Raw genomic sequence first — 6,852 nt, 5'->3', positions numbered from 1 at the left:
GGAGAAACCACTCAGAACAACCGGGTAGGAGAAAGCCATTTAAAGACTCTCAGTCACTGCTCACCGCCCGTCTTAGCAAGTTGTATGTACGTGACTAAGCGGCAATATCGTCTGGTTATGAGACAAGCCAAACCAGATGATATTAGTTAACCCTACAACCGCTGACTAAGAACGGAACTGGCTATCCATTTTCGGGAGGTTTACGTAATTTAATAACGGCCGGCGTAAGTCTCCAAAGATCAAAAGGACAATGAATAGAAGAGGATTTAGAGTAATCAATAACCTAAAAATGTTAAATTAAAAGAATGATCAGAAATTAATTAGAGCTTAAATATAAATTAGAGGTCAACTTAAAATTGGAGTCAGATTAATATAAAATTGGAGTCAGATAAAATGAATAACGGAATCAAATGTGTGAATTAACAATAATTGATTTACTTCAGTGCTCAGAAAAGACAGAACAACGCAGAGACCTTCAAGGGCAATTTATTGAAGTTCCACTCTGGAACGGATAGAAAAAGATCTTCTTTTTTACAAAAGTGAACGGTGACAGAGACTAACATTCTGCCTACAGTAACGTTCTTTAGCATTCCACGGAAGAAAGTAAGTCATACAGGTTTGAAACGACATGAGTAAATGATGACAGACTTCATTTTTGGGTGAACTATTCCTTTAAGTTTACTTCTACAGCTAAAAACGAGTAAGACGATTAATTGGCATTCGAGCACAAACAGGGTCCAGAAACCAGTAGTAAATGGACAAGACAGAACATGACGATTGTTGCCAGTTTCTTTAAAGTATGTTGACATGTGAGTGTGATGTGACAGTGTATGAAATGAACAGCTGATGCTGCTCCAATAATCCCTTTAGATGTTAATGACAGACTTCAGCAGCTAAAACAAACCCACAGAATAGGAGTACTTACAGTACAGATTGAACAGCACTTGGACAAAAACACACATTTACACAAATCACTTCCTTAAATCTATACAAGCACACAGATGTCACTCGACAAAACACACGTTAAGGAAAAGAGGCTGCTTGGTTTCCCAAAAGAATCCTTCAAAATCATGCTTATGCAATACGACGACTCGTCCTGCTTTACATTAAGTTTAATTGCGTTTCTTTAGTTTGTAATTATTACACACTGCTAAACTACAACCTGTTATACAAAAGCTAATTGATGACATCTATAGGTCCATTTATTCATCTTGCTGAATCGCTATTAAACTCAAGTAAAACCAAATTGAATTTTAGCCTTCGGCTATGAGAGCATTAAGTTGCATTTGGTGGGCTCTTTTGACCTGGGATAGCAAGCAGACTTTTTATTATCACCCTGACAACTGCCAAGCAACCAGATAGAACATCCTAGCAACCGTAGGGAAACAGCCATACCTCTGTACCAGAACATCATAGAGACATGGGGGTGGGCTCTTCTGACCTGGGATAGCAAGCAGACTTTTTATTATCACATTGACAACTGCCAAGCAACCAGATGGAACATCCTAGCAACCACAGAGATACACCCATATCTCTGCACCAGAACATCATAGAGACATGGGGGTAGGCTCGTTTGACCTGGGATAGCAAGCAGACTTTTTATTATCACTCTGACAACTGCCAAGCAACCAGACAGAACATCCTAGCAACCATAGGGAAACAGCCATATCTCTGTACCAGAACATTGTAGAGACATGAGGGTGGGCTCTTTTGACCTGGGATAGCAAGTAGACATTTTATTATTACCCTGACAACTGCCAAGCAACCAGATGGAACGCCCTAGCAACTGTAGAGAAACAGCCATATCTCTGCACCAGAACATTGTTGAGACATGGGGCTGGGCTAATTTGCCTTGGGATAGCAAGAAGCCTTTTTATTATCACCCTGACAACTGCCAGCAACCAGATGGAACACCCTAGAAACTGTACAGAAACAGCCATATCTCTGCACCAGAACATCGTAGCAACATGAGGGTGGGCTCTTTTGACTCATGGAAGTGTAGTGAGGCTTTTAGTGGGACACTGTGGTGACAAGTTTTGCCACTGCAAGCTACAAAAACTACAAAAAGTGAATACAGATAGTGAAGCTCATGTGACCAGCATCCTGATACAGAAGGGCCTACTTGTGACCAGTCCCATAAAGAATCTTCCTATGCAGAATTCAGCAGAAAACTACACAGATTTCCGCAAAATTGGAATACCTCTGCTGAACAATTTTTCACACATTCCTGCTCAGTGTGTGTTTATTATTTATTTTAGTGAATTTGATCATGCATTAAAGCAGCTATTAAGCCTGTAGTACTCTAAACATATTTTACCATGTTTAAATCCAATCCGTAAAAGAAATAAAAATAAAATCAACACAGAAAATGCCAAAAAATAGTACGCAGATTCCGTATAGGCCTGCTAGTGACCTATAGTACAGCCACTGTGCAACTTTCATCTTAGAGTGTGCTTAACCTGATTACTTGGCCAAAGTAAAAAGCAAGACAACCACAATTCAAAAACTTGTAAAATCAGATTTTGTATCGCTGTTTTAGGGCAACTCTCAGAAACGTGTGCAAATTAGCGAACTAACAAGTGATGCACATGGAGGAGAGCTGCCAGGATTAAGCTGCCAGTAACACCAGCCAATCTCCAAGAGCCACGGCCAACAATTTCCCCTATGCCAGATGTTTACATTTATGCATTTGGCAGACACTTTTATCCAAAGCGACTTACAGTGCCCTTATTACAGGGACAATCCCCCTGGAGCAACCTGGAGCCTTGAGCCTTGCTCAAGGACACAATGGTGGTGGCTGTGGGGACTGAACCAACAACCTTTTGCGTACCAGTTCAGTGCTTTAGTCCACTACACCACCACCACTCGTTTACAAGACTTCATTTTCTTTCTCTAACTGACTGAGACAAGAGCAGGTTGATGGAGTTTGAGAGTTCTGCTGAACTGAGGCTGGCTAGATACACAAAGGCCTCTTTTGTATTCTTTACAACATCTAAGGTAAAACATCAAGCAGTTTATTGGAAGAGTTAACAAATACAAGCACAAATGTGAAGAAACATGATGTTTATTGATTTTTCTTTCATTCACAACCAATTTTATTGGAATGCTACTATTGTGTTCAAATAAAATGACTCTATTAAGCAGTTACTTCACTTTTTATTGCTAATAAACACACAGTAGTGACTAACCCCCAGCTGCACTGTAGAATATTGTAATTTTATCAGAAAAAGAACGTAAAAGTGATACAGTAACTGTTATTTGGTTAACTTGTATCTAGGGCTCCATGATTATGATAAAAATTATAATCGACAATTATTTACCATTATATTTTAATTTTGATTAATTTCAATTAATAGAATTTCTATTACAATACTTATTTTGGGTGGATCAACTGGATGCTGTATTTTTTGTTGGCTACACATTTAAAACAAGTTAAAAACTGTGTCCCTGATTAACTTTATTGCTGTTTTATACAGCAGTAAATCAAGACTAGCTGCTTTAACTTCACACTGGCCCTCTTAGAAGCACAAGTAAAAATTATGAATTACCTTATAGCTAACAATGATTCTGAGAAATTTATATTATTGTATGTTTAACAATACATACTTTTACGCCAAACTATCATTAAAATTATGGTGAATAATAGGGTATTCCCAAAAATCTGTGCATGACCCATCACATTTGATATTTTATTAACATGTTTCTTCTTATTTCTGAGATCAGTTTTGTACACTTATGTTGCATTTTATGTTTTTTAGTTTTTTTTTTTGTTTTTTGCTGCATTATTTTAGTGTCATGTGAGTTACCCTGATGGTGTTTTGTGTTTGTGTGACTGACATTGTGTATGTTATTATATTGACATATTTTACATATTACATATCTTTACAGGTCCAAGCTGGATTATACTAGTTACTGCTGATCTAGCTGGTGACCAGCATAGTCATTCTGTTCACCTGGTTAACCAGCATGGTTTTCAAGGCTTGCTGGTTAAACTAGTTCAGAGGCCTGTTAGGGAAGCCAGCATCCCAGCATCCCATACAGGAAACCAGCACATAAAACATGCTGGTCACCAACAATTATGGTCTTTTCAAAAAGGGTCTTCATTCTTAAATTCCAATCTATGAAGGGGGTTCCTTCTCTTTTCTGTGCCATTCCAACCCTCCTGTGAGCACACCACATACTCATGCCACTGGGCTCTTCACAGGAGCCTCTGGATGGCAGACCAGCTCGTCCTGGAGTTGACATGAGCCGGTGCCTCCACTCTCTTTCCGTGATGTGAGGAGCTGGTGGTATTTATAGACAGCAAGCTATGGGATGCCCTTGTTAGTACAGGGCTCACTGAGCCAGATGACAGATGGACCGCTGGGGTCATGTGACCACATTACTCACTCCAGCGCCAGAGATGGAGAGATGAGAGAGGATGAGCAGTAGGGAAACAGGAGGACAGAGAGAGGCCAAGTGAAAGAGGGGGAAAGTTTAGGGGAGCACAAAGAATCAAAGCAATTGTGGACCGGATCCTTATGTTGGATTTGTCACGTTGCCATTTCGCATTTCCACTAGATTTTTTCATTTATTCATTCACTTGGTAGACAATTTTTTCCAAAGCCACTTACAGTGTTTTCAAGGTATACATTTGATCATTGTGTGTGTTCTTATGGAATTTTGTGTATATATATTATATGTTTTCAAGGACCTAAGAATGGCTACTATACAGTATATCTATCTATCTATCTATCTATCTATCTATCTATCTATCTATCTATATACTGTATATATATATATATATATATATATATATATATATATATATATATATATATATATATATATATATATAGTAGCCATTCATAGGTCCTTGAACTGTATATAATATACAGTATATATACAGTATGTGTGTGTGTGTGTGCACGCGCAATGCTATACCTGCTGAGCTAATTACTTAAAAGCACATGCTGACTAGTATCAGTGGCTGACATTTACGTACCTAGTAGTCCATTTAACAGCGGTTTGCAGGATCAAACAGCTGATGTTTTGGAGATACATGGGAGACAAGACAGAGGCAAAAAGAGAGAGACAGAGAAGTCTTAAAAAAGCATTCGTGAGTACCTTCCCACATTAAAGAGCTCTAGACGAGCAGGTGAGCAGACACTGAGAACCTCTCTCCTTTCAACTCCTGCCACTTCAAACAGCCCCATGAGGAGCTGACACCAGGCCCTCAGCACCACAAACAAAGGTGCAGAGGCCAAGAGGGGCAGAATCACAAGAAAAAAGACCCTCTGTGTACCTGTTTTTGCTGAAGAGTCACGGAGATCTATGCAGCAACTATTCCGCTTGGCATGGTACGACTGAAGAGTGTTTTGATATAAATTATCATCATTTCATGTTGTTGGCTGATCTGCTGTGGCTTTAAAAAGTCATTACAGTCTGTTATTTTGCCAGAATGCTAAAGGAATATTTCACACAAAAATGAAAATTCTGTCATTTTTTTCTTCACTTAAAGGTGTAGTATGTAAGATTCAGAAACCCTTGTTATTAATAACACCTGTGGCCATTAAGTGAACTGCAGCCAGCTACCTGTTGCTCACTCTCGTGCATACACTCCACAGGGATGCGAGCATCGACCAAAACAATGACATAACGTACAAAGAGGCTGAACGTGATTCACCAGCATCATGTAGATAAATGTCTTTTTTGGCTTACTCAGAGTTTGTATAGGAGTCGGTGTTGTGCTGGGAGCCGGACGTTTGCTGGATTCCATCTCTAAGATAACATTACCTAGTGTTGCAGACTGTTGTCACTGTTGAATAACCGAAGAGAAGCTATTGTCTGAGGCAAGGCTCTCGGGAACGCGCATAAATGTCACATCCTTTGGATTTTCCCAGCAAAAGCGACCCGCTCCCTTTGCATGAAAATCAGTCTACAGGCTTTAGTAGGCAACCTAGGAAGTCCGGGAAGGGCTCATATTTTAAGTTGCATTACAAGCCGTTCACACATTGGCAAAAAAAAGGTGAATATTACATGAAAAATGTTACATATTGCACCTTTAATGTTGCTCCAAACATGTATGACTTTCTTTCTTATGTGAGGGTAAGTAAACAAGAAACAAAATCCAGCACACTGCTGCTTACGAATAAACAATACAATATTTGGCTAATACAATATTTCGGTCGTGTGACCTTCGTCAGGTATTTATGTGATGTAAGTAAATATTGACAGAATCTACATTTTTGAGCAAACTATTTCTTTAAAGCATTAATAGACATAATTTCAGCGATATTCAGAACTGGAGGCCCATTTCTCTCCTAAATAATGATTATAAGTTTAACACTGACATGCACTCTTTCATGCCTTTGTGGCTTTAATCAGAAAGCAGTGGGTCCTTATGCCAACAAACTAGGAACAACAAACAAATGCTTCTCTCTCCCTCCACTGCAGAGCTTCACATAGCACCTGGCAGACCCACGGTTAATGAGACTGAGAAAGGTTTTGGCTTTCCCAGCAACTGATTGCAGTTGTTTTGGTTGGATTAAGATACTGCTCACCTCTGTTAACATTTTGTTCACTCAGAAAGGCTCGAGTAGCCCATTACTCCAGCCCCTCCATGTTGGTGTGAGGTGACCTAATACTGTTCCAACCCTTTCACACACAGCGTTTGAAGTTTTCCTTGAGGTTAAAGGGTTAAAAAGGGAAAACCAACCCCCTCCTTTCGTGGCACTCTTCTTCGAGTCTGAATCAGTGATGTGGGGTCTTTTGTGTAAGCGCTGGTCTAAATCCAATGGAGTTGGGTTAAACAACACTAAATTAATTTGACTCAGTGCTATGGTTGCTGTCAAGGTTTAATTTCACAGACAA

General features: G+C 39.4%; 1 protein-coding gene across 1 annotated transcript in view; it reads right to left on the bottom strand.

Annotated features, from left to right (window-relative positions):
- The window catches only part of LOC127437097 (A disintegrin and metalloproteinase with thrombospondin motifs 20-like), a 127,424-nt gene that overhangs the window by 79,348 nt on the left and 41,224 nt on the right, over positions 1-6,852 (bottom strand). The gene's annotated exons all lie outside the window — the stretch shown is intronic.

The sequence above is a fragment of the Myxocyprinus asiaticus genome, chromosome 48, assembly GCF_019703515.2.
Source record: "Myxocyprinus asiaticus isolate MX2 ecotype Aquarium Trade chromosome 48, UBuf_Myxa_2, whole genome shotgun sequence".
Taxonomy (NCBI): Eukaryota; Metazoa; Chordata; class Actinopteri; order Cypriniformes; family Catostomidae; genus Myxocyprinus; species Myxocyprinus asiaticus.
Note: the sequence above shows the minus strand (reverse complement) of the source record. Positions and strands in the feature narration are given on the sequence as shown.